The 21,801-nt window shown below is 46.4% G+C and overlaps 1 long non-coding RNA gene across 2 annotated transcripts in view; it reads right to left on the bottom strand.

The window, feature by feature from the left end:
• The window catches only part of LOC132815943 (uncharacterized), a 56,041-nt gene extending 35,759 nt beyond the window's left edge, over positions 1–20,282 (bottom strand). The window contains exons 1-2 of one of the 2 annotated variants that reach the window (XR_009644723.1): positions 20,173–20,282; positions 1,645–1,706 (exon numbers count right to left, since the gene is read on the bottom strand). This is a non-coding gene — a long non-coding RNA (uncharacterized LOC132815943). The remainder of the gene's footprint in view (positions 1–1,644; positions 1,707–20,172) is intronic. The other variant, XR_009644722.1, reaches the window with a different exon arrangement.
• Positions 20,283–21,801: the final 1,519 nt, after the last annotated feature.

Raw genomic sequence — 21,801 nt, 5'->3', positions numbered from 1 at the left:
TCCCTGTGTTCATCAATGCTGCTGAGAGCCCTTCAGTTTAGTGAATACATTCATCTTGCAATGTACCTCACACTTACATCACCTCACACTTGTCTGGATTAAAATCTGTCTCCGTATGGGTTTTTCAACTTTCTTGCTGTATCCTTTGACAACATTCTTCATGATTCACAACTTCATCAATTTGTACCATCTAGAAACTTGTTAATTAAATTGTTTACATTTCCATGTTAATCATTAATATATGTTACAAACAATAGGTGTCCCAGTTCTGATCCTTGTGGAACAACACTGGCCACAGACCTCCAGCCAGCAACGTGCTGTAGAAGGAACATATTTCATTTAGTCAGTCAGTCAGAAAGCATTTCAGATATTGGTGTGGCACTGGATGTACAAGATATTCACAATCCTGGTAAAAACACCCTGGAATAGGTGTTCAGTTCTGTGTACCCTATCTGGGGACTCGCCCAGAACCAAGTATAAAGCAGTAAACAGTATCTCCTGCTGTGGAAGGACAACCTGTATTGGTCTGAGTATGAACACAGAGCAAATTTACTTTAATGATAATTTAACCCCTGAAGACAAATAACTAGAATAAGTTAAGCAAGTACAAAAAAAATGCATTATGGTACAGAAAGGGGCCCATCAAATCCAAGCTGGCTCTCTGTGCAGAATCACATATTCTCGTTGTCCATCTGTCCCCAAAACCCTGCAAGTTTATTTCCCTCTGATGTGATATAATTGTATTCTTTAATCATTGATTATCTCTACTTTCACCACTATTACAGGCAGCATGTTCTGCATATTTCCAGCCAATACAGTCAGTGGGAACACTTGGTCATCTCACACTTTCTCAAAACGTTACAGCTGATCTTAAATCTTGTGCCATCCCCAATCGAATACAGTTTTTTAAAATTGTCTGTTCTATCTAGATCTGTTATAATCTTATCCATTTTAATCTATAAAAATATATTCAACTTGATTTCTTCAAAGAAAATAGCAATTTTTCTAAATCAATCCAGTGACTGCATTTTCTTCATCAGTGAACCACTCCACTAAGTCTATACTCCACACTCTGAAGATCCCTCATATCCTTCTTGACCAGGAATCTGTTGATCAGAATTGAATATAATGATTGACTGTAACCTAACCAGTCCAAGAAATTGTTTCCATGAATTTGTTCTTGTTCCCTTTATTAATGAAGCCCAGGGTCCCATATGTTTTGATCAAAACTCATTGATTATGTCCTCTCTCCTTTAAAGGTTTGTACACATTGTCCCCCAGTCCCTCAGTCTTTATTCTTTGTGTCTGTGCTGTTCAAATATATACTCCCTTTCTACATTCCTTCTCTCAAAATGCAAAAACTTACTGAGTGTTCTAAAAAAAATTAACTCTTGCTCCACACATTCTATCCCCTGGAAAACAGAACAGGACAGCACCAGAATAATCAGCCCACCATGTGTGCGTGGACCATGATGCCATTCCAAACTAATTCCATCTGCCTGTACATCATCCATATCCCTGCCAACCCACGCCTGCTTATGTGAGTGTCCAAATACCTCTTAAATGTTGTGATTGTTTCTGCTTTTAACACCTCCCAGGAGAGTGCATTCTGGTCATCTACCACCTTTTGCATTAAAAAATTACCTGACACAACTCCCTTTAAACGTTCACATGTTGTTGGAAATGCTCAGCAGGTCTTGCAGCACCTGTGAAGAAAAAAATATGTTAATGTTTCGGGTCCATCCTCAGAAACATGAACTCTGATTTCTCTTCACAGACGCTGCCATACCTGCTCAGCATTTCCAGAAACTTCTGCTTTTGTTTCTGCTGTTCTTTTGTTTTTATTTTCTTTAAACTTGCCCCCTTTCCCCTTAACTCTAGAATTTGTCATTTCCACCTTGGAAAAAGATTCAGATTATTCACTCTATCTATGCCTGTCAGGTAACCCAGCAGCCACGGATTTTCCCAAGATATCATTTCATGTTTTTCCAACCTCTCTCAATCCAAAAAATAAACCTGTTTTCACCCTCTCCAAAGCCTCCACATCCTCCTTATAACGCAGTGATCAAAACGGCACAAAGGTGGCCTAACTACAGTTTTATATTCAGTCTCCTCACAAGCCTGCCATCCACCTCCTTCACCACTTTCAGGGAGCTGTGAACTTGCACCCGAAGATCTCTCTCTCTATCAAAGCTGCTTCGGGCCCTTCCATTTAGTGTATACATTCCTCTTACAATGAGCCTCCCAAAATGCATCACCTCACACTTGTCTGAATTAAAATCTATCCGCATAACTTTCCAACTGATCTCGTCCTTGATGTTTCCTTTAACAACATTCTTCACAATTCACAACTTCTTCACTTTGTGCCATCTACAAACTTGCTAATTAAATTGTTTACACTTTCAGGCTAATCATTGATATATGTTGCAAACAACAGATGTCTCAGTTCTGATCCTTGTGGAACAGAGGTACTGGCCACAGACCTCCAGCCAGCAACATGCCCCTGCACAGCTGTTGCTGGGAGAAATATCGAAGAGGAGCCTTGAATTCTGTGTTGAGCAGCACGACCAATGTTTATCCAGAGCTCCTTACTAATGCATGATGGGAGAGTTCCCTCTCTGGAATGCTGTGGCTCTCCCAGACAAGTCCAGCATTTTGATGTATTTCCTTCATCCGTTCCAGGAATATTTTCCCCCCTGACCCGATCCCCTGGGTTCAGGATGTCAGCTGGGATGTTTATGAGCTCCCTTTTCCAATTTCTGATTCTCTATCCTTCTGCAAATTCCCCTCTCAACTCATGCAGTTCTTTCACAAACTCTATCCTTGCCATTGCACATCTCCAGCTCTCCCACTGCCACGCCCTCTGGCAGCTGCATAGTCTGTCCAGTCACTAATTCAAAGGGGAACTGCCCTGCTCCTTTTGCTGGGGTTGACCTCAGTTTCATTAGGTTGGTGGGGAGTACTCTAACCCATCCCTGCCTGTCTCTGTCAGGGCCTTAATCAGACTAGCTTTCAGTGTCTGCTTCATTCCTTCTGCTGTACCTGAGCTCTGGGGATGGCATGGGGGATGGGATTTCTGTTCAGTACCAAACAGGGCACATAGCTGTTTAACTACATTCCCTGTAACATGTGTCCCTTGGTCAGCATCTGCAGGGGAATTCATCCACCCACTGAGTAAACCTGCTTATTAAGACCCAGCAGGATTTCTTTCCCTGGGATTGGGATGGGGGTATGTGTAAAATCCATCCATAATTGTTCCCATGGGCCCCTGGGTCCCTGCTGCTGCCTCCATTTTGTCCTGATTGCTTTCCCTGGCTCATATTGTGCACAGACTATACCCCTTTGACAAAATCTTGCTGTATCTCTCCCTGTTCCAGGCCACCCCTGTAGTGGGTCATCTGATATTGCATTGTAACCTGCCCAAGATGGACCTGCCCATGATATATTTTTAATAATATTTGTCTTATACAGTGTTGTAGCACTGCTGGATCATCCAGACTCTGTCTTGTCCTGTTACTGCGCCCCCCCCCCCCCCCACCAACCCTTTTTCCCATTCCTCTTTCTCCTGTTGTGGGGCTATTTCTGGGACTGTCTTCAACTTTCCTTTCTCGCTCCTGTAGCGACTGTCGCTTCCCCAAATGTCTGCACTGTTTCAGTCAGTATTTCACCTGCCTTACTCACATACTCACTGCCCCATTGTTGTGCAGTTTCTACTTTCCTGTGAGCTCTAATCTTCATTTTTGCTGCTTCATTGGGAAAGCTGCTTCCACTAACTCTCTGACCTGTTCCTCATGCTCGATGTGGCCCCCAGACAGGGTGATGTTCCGTCACCGAGCCCAGGCCAACACATGGTCATCAACAATACCAAAGGCATGCTGACTGTCTGTGAACATGCTGACTCCCTGGCCCCTGGCTAATGTCAGTGCTTCTGTCAGGGCTTGTGATGGTTCTACTACTTCTGGATAATTCTCCACAAAAGTCCCCCAATAATTAAATAATCCTAAAGTTTACCTTAACCCCTTCATAGTGTGTGTGCATGGATAGTTTTAAAATCATGGTCTTTCATTCTGCTGGGACTCTCCCCTCTCTCTTCCTGATTTGATCTCCCTGATATGATGTCCCAGGTATGTCTCTCACTACCTTTCCAGTTGCACTCTCTGTGGGTTAATTTTAAGTCCCAATAGTCTGTTTAATATCCAGATATGTTCCTTCTCACCGACTGAGGTAATGAGGTGTTGGTAAGATCAATGTGACTCACTCCATCAGCCATACATTGGTGGGATATACTGGAATATTGTGGGATCCTTAAGGTAACTGGATCCAGGTGTACTGTTTTCCTTCGACAGTAAACACCAGCTTATTCTGGCATTCTGGGTACACAGGTATGGATTGGAACCCATTCACAATATCAAGAGCTGAGACTGCATCCTGTTGTGATTTCAATCCATTAAATATCACAGCGAGGTTGGCTATTGTAGGTTATTCTTTAGTGGCAGGGAGGTATAATCAATAGTGAGGTGGGATGAACCATCCGGATTCCGTGAATTAGTCCGGGATACTATCGGTCTGACTATTCCCTGCTTCTCTCAATCTGTCACTGTCACATTTACTGCCTCCACAGCCCCAGCTTTAATGGGATCCTGTTTGTGTGGGGAGTGAGAGGGCCCTCTATCTTTACAGGACCTACAGATAATAACGCACGTTCCTGTTTGAGTTACCACACCGTTGAGAGGGTCCTAACTATAACTCCCCAGATTCCCTGACTGTCCCAGTCTCCCTGCAATGCAACTACTCTGGAGATGTCGCCTCTCTTTTTCTTCCTATCTCAGTCTGGCCGGAGCGTCCCCATGTTTTATTTCAGGTCCCAACATCAATAATTGCTTCTAACTGTTCTAAAATGGCAACTCCAAGAAGTGGTCCCTTCCTCAGTTTCACACTCCCATATCTGAATACATTTTGTCATATCCGTGATCTGCATCGTCTAGCTTCTTCGGTTCCCCCTCCAACTGCTCTTTTTTTATAGTTGCGGGGATTAGGGGTAAATCCATATTCGTAACTGACATGGATGCTCCTGTATTAACATCATGTGCTGTTGGTCCCAAACAGCACATCAAGAAACGTTCCTGGACTATGCATGTGCACACATGAACACAGACCACACACAATGTGAACATCTATCTTCCTCTCTCTGCCTACGATCCTTGGCTATGTGCCCTTTCCTGCTTCCCTTGTAACATTGTATATCTGGTTCCCCTCCCTGTACTGCAGCTATTCCCCTGTGTTTCTGAGTTTGCCTCAGTTGTCATGGCCCAATTTAGAATGTGGTTAGAATTATTTCCCACTGGGAGTCCCATGTTTATAATTACAGTTAAATAGGGTCCCATGTCATCTTTAAAATACATCAAACCTATTTCATGGGCGTTTGGTAATCCCCCATGGTCCTTACACACCTCAGGCTTCCTCTCTGTATGATCCTCAATATTACCCTTGGGTTCCTGAGTCACCAAGGTTATTTTAGCCCATTCAGCCTGTCCCCTCCCCAGTGTGTCCCTGCAATATCTGTAAATGCCTGAAGGCACTGATCGGCTGTGCACTGGGGGGAACTGGCTCACACCCCCACCCTCTCATTGCAGGGACAGGTTCTGCTGTACACGTCAGGGCATCTTGGTCTGAAAGATCTTGGCCTGACATCATCTTTGGTGAGACTGTGTACCTCAACTAATTCATCCATATTCTCCCAATAAGGCCCATTATTACCATTTCTCCATCAGGCTGGGTGGTCATTCACCAACATCTGTCGTTTAGCCTGGTAAACGGTTCAGGTTTAGTTTCTGTCAGTTCCCTTTGTTGCTCCCTACTGTCTGCCCAAGTTTGAGCTTTGATGCCCAGCGGTGCCAGAGACACTGCCTTCTGGGCCTTACAGAGCAGTGGGTCATCCCATCCATTGCCGTCCCTCTGACCATACGTGGGCGCTTTGTCGTCAAACTTTTCCAGTCAGTGTCACCGTCCTCACTGCCTTCTGAGGAGAGCCGGGCACTAGGTACCTCTCCCTCTGTAACTACTACCTGGCCCTTTGGCTTTAAGGCCTCACGTCTGAGAGCCACCACCTTCACTTGTTCCTGTTTCTCATAATAATGTAACACATTCTGTCATTCCTGGAATAACACAGAACAAGATGTGAATTTGGTTTGACTTGAAACATTAATAATTTGACATTCACTTTACATATCTATAGAGGTGAGAATTGTACTGTGATTATTTAAGTGAATTTAATGTGATCATACCATGGAAATAACCCTGATAATCAACGACAATGAATGAACTGAATAATATGTGATTATTTGTACCAGTTCTTGCATTGAAAATTCTACATCATTTTAATGCTTGTCACCCATTACGCCATGCATTATTATTAGGGAATAAAGTAATGGAAGAATATCAGTGAAAATAAATAGATTTTAATTTTAGCTTCACTGCAATAATGAACCAAAACAATATTTTGAAATATGATTGAACTACATAACAATGTCATTATTGACTTGAGAACTATTTTAGTTTGCAAATTTCTTTGCACTAAGAATAATTGGAAATGAATTGTGATTATGAACTGACCATTTAAAATATATTTTAAATAGAAATAACCAGATATAATTTTTGGAGTAAATTAGGAATGGAAATAAATATGTATACATTGTTATTAATAGTTTTAAAATGTTTGGAAGTTGACTGTGATTTTTTGATTGAGAGAGGCTGCATGATTATAAAGACTAATTCACCTTTTTCATTGCATTGTTGGTTTCACTAGAATCTGTTGTGGTCTAAGCTCTTGTTGTGTGCAATGGACTGTCACTAATAGCTTAATTAACCTGCGAATCTCAGATCAGGTTTCCTTTGTCTGTAAGTCAGTCTGTAAGTGCGCGACACACCTGCTTTTCTGAGGGGAAACAAAGATTCTTTTCAAAGGAAATTAAGTGGCAGTTCTCACTGAGAATGGTTTCTACCACACACCATCAACAGGGAAGTGTTTTTCTAAAGAATTCCAATCTCTATCTATAAATCTGATGGTATCTGTGTTTGTCAGTTTGTGGAGGATTCAGCCCCTTTGTTTTGAGCTGTTTCTATACAAGCAGTTGGTTCATTATGTCTTTGCCAAGAATGTTGTTTACTTTCCCCTTTTACTGTGATTCTGCAGCTTAGAATATTCTGTAAGTCAATAATGTCCACTAACTGAACATTGACTGATTTTAACTCTAAAAGAGCAGTGGCCTTGTTTGCAGCTAATTATTCACTTTTTTTATTTCCTAGTTGTGTTGAATGTTACAGAAACAGGCTCTGAGCAATCTTTCCATTCACTTGTGTTGGAGTCACTGACAGCCACGTGGTCAGTTAGCTTCAGGCTGATGGATCAGTTTCTCTGTCCTATTAGATGGTGGTCACTTGCTCAGTTTCTGATGGCTCACCTCAGTGTCAGTCCATCAGCTGCTGAAACTCCCAATCCAGCATTTGTTCCCTCTCACCGTGACGAATCCAATACAGTCCCAGCTTGTCTCCCACATTCTACCTCCATATTCTCATGATCACCTCAGATTCTATTGCCTGTGTCTTTGCAGCAAGTTGTGTAAGACACCTATTTCAGTTTTAACCTGATCTATATTATGTTCATGAAGAAAATTTCAAAATTTGGTTCACTGCTTTTAAACCGACCTGCGATTTCACCCTGTCCTCCCTGCGTAGTTCCACACCTCCCTGAGGTATCTGCACTTATCCAATTCTAGCTGCTTGACAGCTTCTTATTTTATTCTCCTCCCTGTTGATGGCCTTAGTTTCAGCTGCCTTGAACCTAAACTTGGTAATTCTTTTCCCCCATTCCCTTCAATTCTCCTCTATTCTATAGGCTCTCCTTAATTTCTACCTGTTTGATCAAGGTTTTCGTTTCCACCATTAAAACTGTCCCTTTATAGCTCGGTAACAGCCCTGTGGCATCGTTGCCGAACTGTTAATCCAGAGCTCCGGGTAATATTCTGGGGACCCTGATTCGAATCCCATCACGACAGATGTGGAATTTGAATTCAATACAAATCTAGAATTATAAGCCTATTGATGAAATTATTCTCAATTGTCAGGAAAAACCCATCACAGTCACTGATGCCCTTTAGGGAAGGAAGCTGCCATCCTTACTTGATCTGGCCTACATGTGACTCCTGACCCACAGCAATGTGGTTGGCTCTTACCTGCCCTCTATAATAAATGCTGCCCATAGCCAGTGGCACCTACATCCCAGTGAATGAATTTTAAACAAAGCGCTCAGTCCTTGGATCATGTGGGAAAGAAGCAGAAGGTGACCATTCGGCCCCTCGAGCCTGCTCCATCGTTCAATAAGACCAGGCCTGATCTGTTTGTGATTTGTATTCCATCTCCCCCCAACATCCCTTAACAAGAATCTATCAACCTGTGTCTTAAAATACTCAGTGAGCCCACCTTCTGGGGCAGAGAGTTCCAAAGTTGCACTGCCCTCTGATTGGAAACAAGTGGGCGGCACGGTGGCACAGTGGTTAGCACTGCTGCCTCACAGCGCCTGTAGACCCGGGTTCAATTCCCGACTCAGGCGACTGACTGTGTGGAGTTTGCACGTTCGCCCCGTGTCTGCGTGGGTTTCCTCCGGGTGCTCCGGTTTCCTCCCACAGTCACAAAGATGTGCGGGTCAGGTGAATTGGCCATGCTAAATTGCCCATAGTGTTAGGTAAGGGGTAAATGTAGGGGTATGGGTGGGTTGCGCTTCGGCGGGTTGGTGTGGACTTGTTGGGCCGAAGGGCCTGTTTCCACACTGTAAGTCTAATCTAATCTAAAAAGTCTCCTCATCTCTGTCCTGAAAGGGTGAACACAACTTTAAAGCAGTTCCCTCTCATTCAGGAATGGCCCACAAGAGGAAACTTCCTTTCCACATCCTCCTTATCAAGTCATTCAGGATCTTAGACACTTCAATGATGTCACCCCTCACTCTCCCAAACTCCAGCTGAAACAAACCCAGCCTGTCCAACCGATCCACATTTTATTTCTGTCATGCGGGTGTGAGTAGGGATGAAATGTTATGTTTATAATGCAATGAATGTGTTGCTTCACTCTGTGGTGTCTAAGAGTCAACATGAGCCATACTAGCTTTCCTGTCTCACTGTTGTACATATATCTTACATCACTATTGTGTTTCCACCCTCGAACCAAAAAAGAAGAGAGATCGAGAAAATCTGTTAGAAAATTGGTTGTCACCTAAATGGTACTTAGTGTGATTGTAGAGATTGCATTGTAATTGAAGTAACCAGTTAATAAAAATTTACTGACAAGACATTTTGAGAGGGGCTGCTGTGTTGGTGGTGGCAGTGCTACTGGTTGGTATAAGTGAGGGCCGGGGTGAATACTGGACTTTGGTAAGAAAGGTGAGCATTGTCTTCCTCAATAAGAAGAGGCAGAGATGGCAGTTCGGACAGTGTGGAGCAGTTTTAATCTTGCAGGCATTCTTTTTTTTAATATTCATTTTATGTGATGTGAGTGTCACTGGCTTGGCCAGCATTGATAGCCCATCCCTCTGAATAGTTCCAGAGATGTAGAGGAAAGGATAGCAAAGATGATTCTCGATAGGAGTGAGAGAGACAGGGTAGTAGTCATGGGGCACTTCAACTTTCCAAATATTGACTGGAAACATTATAGTACCAGTACTATAGATGGGTCAATTTTTGTCCAGTGTGTGCAGAAGGGCTTCCTGACACAGTATGTAGACAGGCCAGTAAGGGGCAAAGCCATATTACATTTAGTACTGGGTAATGAGCCCGGCCAGATGTTAGACTTGGAAGGAGGTGAGCTCTTTGGTGATAGTGATCACAATTCTGTTATGTTTACTTTAGTGATAGAAAGGGATAGGTGTATACCACTGGGCAAGAGTTACAGCTGGGGGAAAGGCAATTACAATGCGATAAGGCAAGATTTCGGAAGCATAGGATGGGGAAGGAAACTGCTGGGGATGGGCACATTAGAAATGTGGAGCTTATTCAAGGAAAAGCTCCTGTGTGTCCTAGATAAGTATGTACCTGTCAGGCAGGGAGGAAGCTATAGAGCGCAAGAGCCGTGGTTTACGAAGGAAGTGGAATCTCTGGTTAAGAGGAAGGAGAAGGCTTAAGTTAGGATGAGAATGTGAAGGCTCAGGTAGGGCACTTGAGGGTTACATGGTAGACAGGAAAGACCTAAAGAGAGAGCTCAGCAGAGCCAGGCGGAGACATGAGAAGTTGTTGGCGGATAGAATCAGGGTAAACCCTAAGGCTTTCTATAGGTATTTAAGGAATAACAGAATGATGAGAGTAAGATTAGGGCCAATCAAGGATAGGAGTGGGAAGTTGTGTGTGGAGTCAGAGGAGATAGGGGAAGCACTAAATGAATATTTTTCGACAGTATTCACTCTAGAAAACGACAGTGTTGTTGAGGAGATTACTGAGATACAGGCTACTTGACTAGGTGGGATTGAGGTTCACAAGGAAGAGGTATTAGAAATCTTGCAGAGTGTGAAAATAGAGAAATCTACTGGGCCTGATGGAATTTATCCTAGGATTCTCTGGGAAGCCAGGGAGGAGATTGCCGAGCCTTTGGCATTGATCTTGAAATCGTCATTGTCTACAAGAATAGTGCCAGAAGACTGGAGGATAGTAAGTGTGGTTCCCCCGTTCAAGAAGGGGAGTAGAGTCAACCCTGGTAATTATAGACCAGTGAGCCTTACTTCAGTTGTTGGAAAAGGTTATAAGAGATAAGATTTATAATCATCTAGAAAAGAATAATTTGATTAGGGATAGTCTGCATGGTTTTATGAAGGGTAGGGTCGTGCCTCGCAAACCTTATTGAGTTCTTTGAGAAGGTGACCAAACAGGTGGATGAGAGTAAATCGGTTGATGTGGTGTATATGGATTTCAGCAAGGCGTTTGATAAGGTTCCCCACAGTAGGCTATTGTACAAAATGCAGAGGAATGGGATTGTGGGAGATTTAGCAGTTTGGATCAGTAATTGGCTTGCTGAAAGAAGACAGAGGGTGATGGTTGATGGGAAATGTTCATCCTGGAGTCCAGTTACCAGTGATACTGCAAGTGTCGGTGTTGGGTCCACTGCTGTTCGTCATTTTTATAAACAACCTGGATGAGGATGTAGAAGGGTGGGTTAGTAAATTTGCAGATAACACTAAGGTCGGTGGAGTTATGGATGGTGACGAAGGATGTTGTAGTTACAGAGAGACATAAATAAGCTGCAGAGCTGGGCAGAGAGGTGGCAAATGGAGTTCAATGTGGACAAGTATGAGGTGATTCACTTTGGTCAGAGTAACCGGAATGCAAAGTACTGGACTTATGGTAAGATTCTTGGTAGTGTAGATGAGCAGAGGGATCTCGGTGTCCAGGTACACAGATCCTTGAAAGTTGGCACCCAGGTTGACAGGGTTGTTAAGAAGGCATACAGTGTTTTAGCTTTTATTAATAGAGGGATCGAGTTCTGGAACCATGAGGTTACGCTACAGCTGTACAAAACTCTGGTGCGGCTACACTTGGAGTATTGTGTACAGTTCTGGTCACCACATTATAAGACGGATGTGGAAGCTTTGGAAAGGGTGCAGAGGAGATTTACTCGGATGTTGCCTGGTATGGAGAGAAGGAGAAAGTGAGGTCTGCAGATGCTGGAGATCAGAGCTGAAAATGTGTTGCTGGAAAAGCGCAGCAGGTCAGGCAGCATCCAAGGAACAGGAAATTCAACGTTTCGGGCATAAGCCCTTTCCCGAAACGTCGAATTTCCTGTTCCTTGGATGCTGCCTGACCTGCTGCGCTTTTCCAGCAACACATTTTCAGCTCTGGTATGGAGGGAAGGTCTTAAGAGGAAAGGCTGAGGGACTTGAGGCTGTTTTCGTTAGAGAGAAGAAGGTTGAGAGGTGACTTAATAGAGACATATAAGATAATCAAAGGGTTAGGCAGGGTGGAAGGGAGAACCTTTTCCCAAGTATGGTGATGGCGAGTACGAGGGGGCATAGCTTTAACTTTAGGAGTGATAGATATAGGACAGATGTCAGAGGTAGTCTCTTTACTCAGAGAGTAGTAAGGATATGGAATGCTTTGCCTGCAACGGTAGTAGATTCGCCAAGTTTAAGTACATTTAAGTCGTCATTGGACAAGCATATGGACGTACATGGAATAGTATAAGTTAGATGGGCTTCAGATTGGTATGACAGGTCGCCACAACATCGAGGGCCAAAGGGCCTGTACTGCAATGTAATGTTCTATGTTCTAATCCTTGGCACAACATCATAAGCTGAAGGGCTTGTTCCATGCTGTACATTTCTATGTTCTATGTTCTGTAAGTCCAGATAATCCTCTTAGACAACAGCACTCCCTCAGTACTGACTGTCTGACATTGCAGCGTTCCCTCAGTACTGACCCTCTGGCATTGGTGCATTCTGTCAGTCCTAACCTCTGACAGTGCAGCGCTCCCTCAATACTGATCCTCTGACAATGGAGCGCACATTCAGTCCTGATCTTCTGACAGTGCAGCGCTCCAGCAGTACTGACCCTCCAACATTGAGGCACTCCCTCAGTACTGACACTTTCTCAGTACTGACTAATTCAAACAGTTGTGCTCACTCAGTACTGACCCTATGACAGTGCAGCACTTCCTCAGTACAGACCCACTGACAGTGTGGAGCTCAATCACCATTGATCCTCTGACAATGTGGAACTCCCTCAGTAATAAACTGCTGACATTGCAACACACCCACAGTACTAACCCTCTGATAGTGCATCACTCACTCAGTACTGACCCTTTGATAGTGCTGCACTACCTGAGTGCTGTCCCTCCGACAGTGTGGCCCTCCCTCAGAACTAAACTCCTGACAGTGTGACCCTCCCTCAGTACTAAATTCCTGACAGTGCGGCCCTCCCTCAGTACTAAATCCCTGACAGTGCGACCCTCCCTCAGTACTAAATTCCTGACAGTGCAGCTATCCCTCAGTGCTGACACTCCAACAGTGCGGCATTCCATCAGTACTGACACTGACAGTGCGGCAACTCCCTCTGTCCTGCACCTCTGACAGTGCAACACTCCCTCAGTACTGAACCTTTGACAGTACAGTACTCCCTCAGTACTATCACTCCGGCAGTGTAGCAATCCCTCAGTATGTCGGTGGTGCAATGCTCCCTCAGTACTGATCCTCTGACAAGGTGGCATTCATTGAGGACTTAACCTCTGACACTGGAGCACTCCCTCAGTACAGACCTCCGTATGACCCTCCGACAGTGTAGCACTTCCTCTGTACGACCCTCTGACAGTGCAGCACTCCCTCTGTGCTGACCCTCTCACAGTGCAGCACTCCCTCAGTACTGACCTTCTGAAGTGCAGCACTCCCTCAATACTGACCCACTGACAGTGCAGCACTCCCTCAGCACTGACACTACGACAGTGTTGTTCTCCCTCAGTAATGACCCTTCAACAGTGCAGTGCTCGTTTTGTACTGACCCTTTGACAGTTTAGCACTTCCTCAGTACTGACCCACTGACAGTGTAACACTCCCTCAATACTGATCCTCTGCCAATGCGGTACTCCCTCAGTACTGACCCACTGACAGTGTGCATTCCCTCACTTCTCACCCTTTGACAGTGCAGTGCTCCCTCAGTAGTCACCTCCGATAGTTCGGCACATCCTTTGTACTGACCCTCTGGCAGTGCACCACTCCCTCAATACTGTCTTTCCAAAAGTGTGGCACTCCCTCAGCAGTGAGTGTGTGGCAATCTGTCAGAGGATCAGTACTAAGGGTGGCCACATTTTGGAAAGTCAGTGACAATGCGGCACTGCCCCATACTGACCCTCTGACAGTGAGGAACTCTCTCAGTACTGACAGTCCAACACTGAGGCACTGTCTCTGTACTGACCCTTTGATTGCGTGGTGCTCCCTGAGTATTGACTCTCCAATAGTGTGCCACACTCTCAATACTGACCCTCTGACAGTGTCCCACTCCCACACTACTAACCTTCCGAGAGTGCAGCACTTCCATAGTACTGACCCTTCAACAGTGCAGCACTGCCTCAGTCCTGACCCTCCAACAATGCAGCACTACCTCAGTACTGACCCTCTGAGAGTAAACCGCTCCCTCAGTACAAAATCTCTGACATTGGAGTGGTCCCTCAGCACTGACCATCTAACAGCGCAGCATTCCCTCAGTACTAACACTCTCACGTTGCAGGAATCCCTCAGTACTGACTGTTCGACATTGCAGTACTCCCTCGGTACTGACCATGTGACAGTGCAGCAATCTTCTAGTAAAGACCCTCCGACTGTGAGGTTTCCCTCAGTACTGACACTCTGACAGTGCAGCACAATCTCTGTACTGACCCTCTCACAGTGTAGTTCTCCCTCAGTACTGACCCTCAGACAATGCGACACTCCCTTAGTACTGACCCTCTCACAATGCAGCATTCCCTCAGCACCGACCCTCTGACAGTGTGGTGCTCCTTCAGTACGAACCCTCCGACAGTGCGACACTCCCTCAGTACTTACCCACTGACAGTAGGGTGCTGCCTCAGGACTGACCCTCTGACAGTTTAACACTCCCTCAGTACTGAGCCTCTGATAGTGCAGCACTCCCTCCGACAATGAGGCATTTCGTCAGTACTCTCCCTTGGGCAATGCAGCACACCGTCAGTGCTGACCCTCTGACAGTGCCGCACTCCCTCAGTACTGACCCTCTGACATTGCAGCACTCTCTCAGTACTGACCCTCTGACAGTGCAGCACTCCCTCAGTACTGACCCTCTGACAGTGCAGCATTCCCTCAACACTGACCCTCTGACAGTGTAGCGCTATCTCAGTGCTGACCCTCTGACAGTGCAGCACTCCCTCAGTACTGACCCTCTGACAGTGCAGCACTCCCTCAGTACTGACCCTCTGACAGTGCAGCATTCCCTCAACACTGACCCTCTGACAGTGTAGCGCTATCTCAGTGCTGACCCTCTGACAGTGCAGCACTCCCTCAGTACTGACCCTCTGACAGTGTAGCGCTATCTCAATACTGACCCTCTGACAGTGCAGCACATCCTCAGTACTGACCTTTGACGGTGCAGCGCTCCCTCAGTACTGACCCTCTGACAGTGCAGCATTCCTTCAGCACTGACTCTGTGACGGTGTTGTTCTCCCTGAGTAATGACCCTCCAAAAGTGCAGTGCTCGTTTTGTACTGACCCTCTCTCAGTGTAGCACGCCCTCAGGACTGATCCTCTGACAATGCGATACTCCCTCATTTCCGACCCACCGACAGCGCGGTACTGACGCTCTGACAGTGTGGCCTTCCCCTGGGACTGACACTCAGACAGTGCAGCACTCCCTCAGTACTGACCCTCTGACAGTATAGCACTCCCTCAGTCCAGACCCTCTGACAGCGCCGCACTCTCTCAATACTGACCCTGTCACGTTGCAGCGCTCATTTGGTGCTGACCCCCTGACAGTGTAGCAATCTATTTGTACTGCTCCTTTGACAGTGCAGCTTTCCCTCAGTACTGACCCTCTGACAATATAGTGCACCCTCAGTACTGATCTTCTGACAGTACAGCGCTCCAACAGTACAGACCCTCCGACAGTGTGGCACTCCCCCAGGACTGATCCTGTGACATTGTGACACTCCTTTGGTACAGACCTTGCGACAGTGCAGCTCTGCCAAAAGTACTGATCATCTGACAGCACAGCACTCTCTCCATACCGACCCTCTGACAGTCCAACAGTCCCTCGGTAGTGAGCCTCTGACAGTGCGGCACTCCCTCCAGACTGAACTTCGGACAGTGCGGCATTACCTCAGTACTGACCCTCTGACAGTGCAGACCTCCCTCAGTACTGACCAGCTGACAGTGTGGCGCTCCCTCACTATTACTCTCGCAGAGTGAGCACTCCCTCAGTTCTGAACCTCCGACAGTGCGGTGTGCCTTTGGCACTGACCCTCTGACAGTGCAGCACTCCCTCAGTACAGACCCTCTGACAGTGGAGTGCTCCCTTAGTACTGACCCTCTCATGTTGCTGCACTCCTGCAGTACTGACCCTCTGACAATGCAGAACTTCCTCACTACAGAACCTCTGACAGGGTAGCATTCCCTCAAGGTGGTAAAAACAATGACTGCAGATGCTAGAAACCAGATTCTGGATTAGTGATGCTGGAAGAGCACAGCAGTTCAGGCAGCATCCAAATTTCGCTGCTCGTTGGATGTTGCCTGAACTGCTGTGTTCTTCCAGCACCACTAATCCAGAATCTGGTATTCCCTCAATACTGTTCCTCTGTCAATGCAGTGCTCTCTCAGTACTGTCCCTCTGACAATGAGGCGTTCCCTCAGTACTGACTCCCTAACAGTGTAACACTCTTTCAGTACTGACCCTCTGACAGTGCAGTGCTCGTTTTGTACAGACCCTCTGACAGTGTGCACTCCCACAGGACTGACCCTCTGACAGGACAGCACTAATCAGTACTGACCCTTTGACAGTACAGCACTCACTCAGTAATGACCCACTGACAGTGCGGTCCTCCCTCATTACTGACCTCTGACAGTGTGGCCTTTCCCTGGGACTGACACTCAGACAGTGCATCACTCCCTCAGTACTGATCCTCTGACAGTGCAGCATTCCCTCGGTACTGACTGTCTCACAGTATAGTGCTCCCTCAGTACAGACCCTCTGACAGTGGAGTGCTCCCTTAGTACTGACCGTCTCATGTTGCAGCACTCTGTCAGTACTGACCTTCTGACATTGCAGCACTCCCTTGGTATTGACCCGCTAATAGTGCAGCACTCTTCCATTAAAGAACCTCTGACAGTGCAGCTTTCCCTGAGTACTGACCCACTGATATTGCAGTACTCATTCAGTGAAGACCCTCAGACAATGTGGACCTCCCTCGGTGCTGTCCTTCCGACAGTGCGGCATTCCCTTAGTACTGACATTCTGACAGTGCAGAACGCCCTCAGTACTGGCCCTCTGACAGTGCAGCACCCCCTCAGTACTGACCCTCTGACAGTGCAGCACTCCCTCTGTACTGACCCTCTGATAGTGCAGCACTCTCTCAGTACTGACCCTCTAATAGTGTGGCATTTCCTGAGGACTGAACCTTTGACAGTGTGACACTCCCCCGGTACAGACCTCTCACAGTGCTCTTGCTCTGACAGTGCGCCATTCCCTCCTTACTGACCGACCAAGAGTGCAGCACTCCCTCCTTACTGACCCTCCGAGAATGAGCACTTCCTCAGTACTGACCCTCTGACAATGCAGCACTCCCTCAGTACTGACACTTTAATTGGCTGCATTCCCAGATACTGAACCTCTGACAATGCTGCACTCCCCCGGTATTGACCCTTTAACAGTGCAGCACACACTCAGTACTGATCCTCTAACAGTGCAGCACTCTGTCTATGCTGACACTCTGACAGTGTGGGTTTCCTCATTTCTGACCCTCCGAGAGTGCAGCACTCCCTCAGTACTGACCCTCTGACAGTTTGACACTCCCTCAGAACTGACCCTCTGACAGTCTGACACTCTCTCAGTACTGTTCCTCTGACAGTGTGACACTCTCTCAGTATTGCCCCTCTGACAGTGTGGCACTGCACTGTAATGAAACTCTGACAGTGCGGTATTCCCTCCATTCTGACCCTCTGACATTCCAATGCACCCACAGTACTGACTCTCCAACAGTATGGCACTCCCTCATTACTCACTCCCTGACAGTGTGCCACTCCCTCAGTACTGATCCTCTGACAGTGCAGCACTCCCTCGGTACTGACCCTCTGACTGTTCAATATTAACTCAGTACTGACCTTCCACAGTGCGGCACTCCCTTTGTACTGGTCCTCCCACGGCGCAGCATTTCCTCAGGACTGACCTTCCAACAGTGCGGCACTCCCTCAGTACTGATCCTCTGATAGTTTAGCACTCCCTCTGTGCTGCCACTCTGACAGTGCAGCAATCCCTCGGTCCTGCACCCATTTCAGTGCAGCGCTCCCTCAGTACTGACCCTCTGACAGTGCGGCACTGTACTGTAATGAAACTCCGACAGTGCGGTATTCCATCCATACTGACCCTCTAACAGTGCAGCACTCACTCAGTACTGACCCTCTGAGAGTGCAGCGCCTCCTCAGCACTGACCCTTGACAGTATTGCACTCCCTCTGTACTGACCCTTTGGCAGTGTTGCACTCCCTCACTACAGAACGTCTGACAGGGTGGCATTCCCTCAATAGTGCTTCCTCAATACTGACCCTCTGATAATGAAGTGCTCCCTCAGTACTGACCCTCTGACAATGCAGCACTTCCTCACTACAGCACCTCTGACAGGGTAGCATTCCCTCAATACTGTTCCTCTGACAATGTAGTGCTCCCTCAGTACTTATGCTCTGGTAGTGTTGTGCTCCCACAGTAATGACCTTGCAACAGTGCAGCGCTCAGTTTGCTCTGATCCTTTGACAGTGCAGCACTCCCTCAGTACTGACTGTCCGGCAGTGTTGCGCACCCCAGTACTGATCCTCTGACAGTGCAGGTTTGCCTCAATACTGATCTTCCGACTGTGCAACATTAACTTAGTACTCACTCTCCACAGAGTGGCACTCCCTCAGTAATGACCCTCTGATAGTGGAGTGCTCACTGCATAATGACCCTCTGACAGTGCGATACTCCCTCAATACTGACCCTCTCACAGTGCAGCACTGCCTAAGCACTGACTCCCTGACAGTACAGCACTCCCTCGGTACTGACCCTCTAACAGTGCAGCACACACTCAGTACTGACCCTCTGACAGTGCAGCACTCCCTCAGTACTGACATTCTGACAGTGCAGCACTCCCTCAGCACTGACCCTCTGACAGTGCAGCACTCCCTTAGTGCTGACCCTCTGACAGTGCAACACACCATCCGAACTGACCCTTTGACAGTGCAGCACTCCCTCAGTACTGACCCTCTGACAGTGCAGCACTCCATCCTAACTGACCCTCTGACAGTACAGCAATCCTTCAGTATTGATAATCCGACAGTGCAGCTTTTCTTCAGTACAGATCCTCTGACAGTGCAACACTAACGTATCACTAACCCTCCAAGAGTGTGGCACTCCCTCAGAACTGACCTTTATTTTCTATTTCTTAATGTTTTGTGGAAATATGGAGACATTGCGTTTGCAGATTCTGAGAAAGTATGAGAGAGACACACAATCTAAGCCCTGTCTGAAACTCTGCAACAGTCTATTCAGAGAGATGCACAGCATGGAAACAGACCCTTCGGCCCAACTTATTCATGCCAACCAGATATCCAATTTAATTTAGTTCCATTTGCTAGCACTTGGCTGATATCCCTCTAAACCCTTCCTATTCACAAATTCATCCTGATGCCTTTTAAATGTTGCAATTGTACCAGCCCCCACATATCCTCTGGCAGCTAACTGCATGCCCTTGATTAAGTGTTCAAACATTCATAGAGACGATGCAACCTCAAACAAACACCAACCTATGAAATTCTATCACTGTCATTTTCAACCCACCCTTTGGTTCTCCGTTATGCTGATTTGAACAGAGGTAAAGAAACAGTCTTAGTGACCATCCACCGTGACCTTGTAATAAAAGTTACTTGCAATTTTCACTTGCATGAGATTACCACACCATCCAGTTGCCTGGAAGGTGGGGGTGAGCTGTATTCTCCTGCTATAGCCCTTGGTGTCCCACGTTGATGTTAGGGAGGGAAGTCCAGGAGTTTGACCTGAACCATGTAAAGAGCTCTCTTACTGGAGTGCCTTTTTAAAGTTGGGAAGTTATTATAGACCAGGAGGACCCGAGAGCTGCTGTCTTTTCAGAGAGAGGGGCCTGGTGGTTCACACACCTCAGGTGAGGGGCGAGGTTGAGAAGTTGGGGCCTTCATGGTAATTTCAGACATGATAGAAATTGAGCCAATAATGTTAACTCAGGTAACTAACCTCCCCCCCCCCACTCCCTCCCCCACCCACCCCAATTTGTAGCAGAGGAATTCAATCCCTATAATAGAACAAGCTTGGGAATTCAACACTAAAATCAACTTGTACGGACGCGCTGAAACATCAATACAGAGATTGCTGAAGAAGCTAAGCATGTCCGGCAGCATCTGTGAAGGGAGAGAGAGAGAGTTCACCTTTCAATCCAGTGATTTCTGCAGAAAAGTTCCTTCAGAACAGACCGTTTTGAGGAAGGGTCACTTGAAATGCGAATTGTTCCTCTTTCTGTTCACCATTGCTGTCTGATCTGCTGAATTTCCCCAGCAATCTGTGCGGGTGTTTGCTTGCGAATTTGATCTGACCCAATCAATCATGTGTCACTGAGCAATTCAGTCTGTGTTCATGCCCTGAGTTTGCTTCTGTTAAAAGTTGACAAACAGGTTTAAGGCTTTTAGGAGAAAATGAGTACTGCAGATGCTGGAGATCAGAGCTGAAAATGTATTGCTGGAAAAGCGCAGCAGGTCAGGCAGCATCCAAGGAGCAGGAGAATCGACATTTCTGTCAATCCTTCTGCTCCTTGGATGCTGCCTGACCTGCTGCACTTTTCCAGCAACACATTTTCAGCTCAGGTTTAAGCCTTTGGAAGGCATTGTATTCGGAGGACGGGGGTGCATGGGGGAACAGATAAAGATTTACGGTACTTCACAAAGATCCTTATCAATGTAACTTTATGATGTTAATTAAGAAGGAACAGCTCAGATCTAATATTTCAGTTAATCAGCCAAGAGAAGTATTTATGTCATCATAAAGACTTGTTGTAAAGACCGAACTTTAGTTACTATGTTTGTACATATTTTTTTGTGAATAAAGTCTCTGTTTGAAACTAATATTAATATTTTTTAGAGGGGGACCAAGCATCTTGAGCTTATGGAGGCATTGCCCTTTTCCCTAATCTTTCTTAAACAACCGCTAGACAAGTTCTTAAACAACTTTAAAAACTTTCTTAAACAACTCCCCGGGTATAGACATCAGACGGTCATCAACGGGGAGGAGATAGTGGGATTGTCACAGGGGCTCTGTGGTTAGCTCTGTTGCCTCACCCCACCCGGGTACAATTCCAGCCTCGGGCGACTGTCTGTGTGGAGTTTGCACATTCTCCCCGTGTCAGCCTCCGGGTACTTCAGTTCCCTCCAACTGTCCAAAGATGTGCAGGCTCGGTGGATTAGCCAGAGGAAATGAAGGGATCCAGGGATAGAGTGGATGCTCTGCCGAGGGTCAGTGTGAATCTGATAGGCCGAATGGCCTGCTTCCACATTCTATAATCAATCCAGAGACCCAAATAATGTTCTGGGCCCTGGGCTCCAATCTTGGGGGTGGCTGAGGGTCACCACAGTGAGAACATGTTTGGGGATGAACACGGTCCAAGGGGGTAACAGGTTTGTTTTCTGAGGTGTTGAGGGCATGAATGTTCTGTTGAGGTGCTTTGGGGATAAACATACAGAGGAGGTGCTTTCTGAGATACTGAGGGAGCACTATCTGGCAGTACAGGGTGCAGCAGGTGGAATGGTACACGCTGGTGTGGTTATCTGAGATGGAAGCCTCTCCTCATTTTAGAAGATTAAATCAACACTCAGTGAAAAATAACACAAACACATGCCTTAAACATGGATTGGAGGAAAACTGTTATGAATCTATCATCATTTGTTGCTTGGACACGGTTTAGAAAAGCAGGCACCCAAACAGACCAATGCAATCGATGTACAGGAAGATCCAAGAAGTTATTTGCAGTTGATGTCTGTCTCCCTGCAGAGGCCATCATCTGAGAT

This window comes from Hemiscyllium ocellatum, chromosome 5 (genome assembly GCF_020745735.1).
Source record: "Hemiscyllium ocellatum isolate sHemOce1 chromosome 5, sHemOce1.pat.X.cur, whole genome shotgun sequence".
Lineage (NCBI taxonomy): Eukaryota > Metazoa > Chordata > Chondrichthyes > Orectolobiformes > Hemiscylliidae > Hemiscyllium > Hemiscyllium ocellatum.
This window is presented reverse-complemented; position numbering and strand designations above follow the sequence as displayed.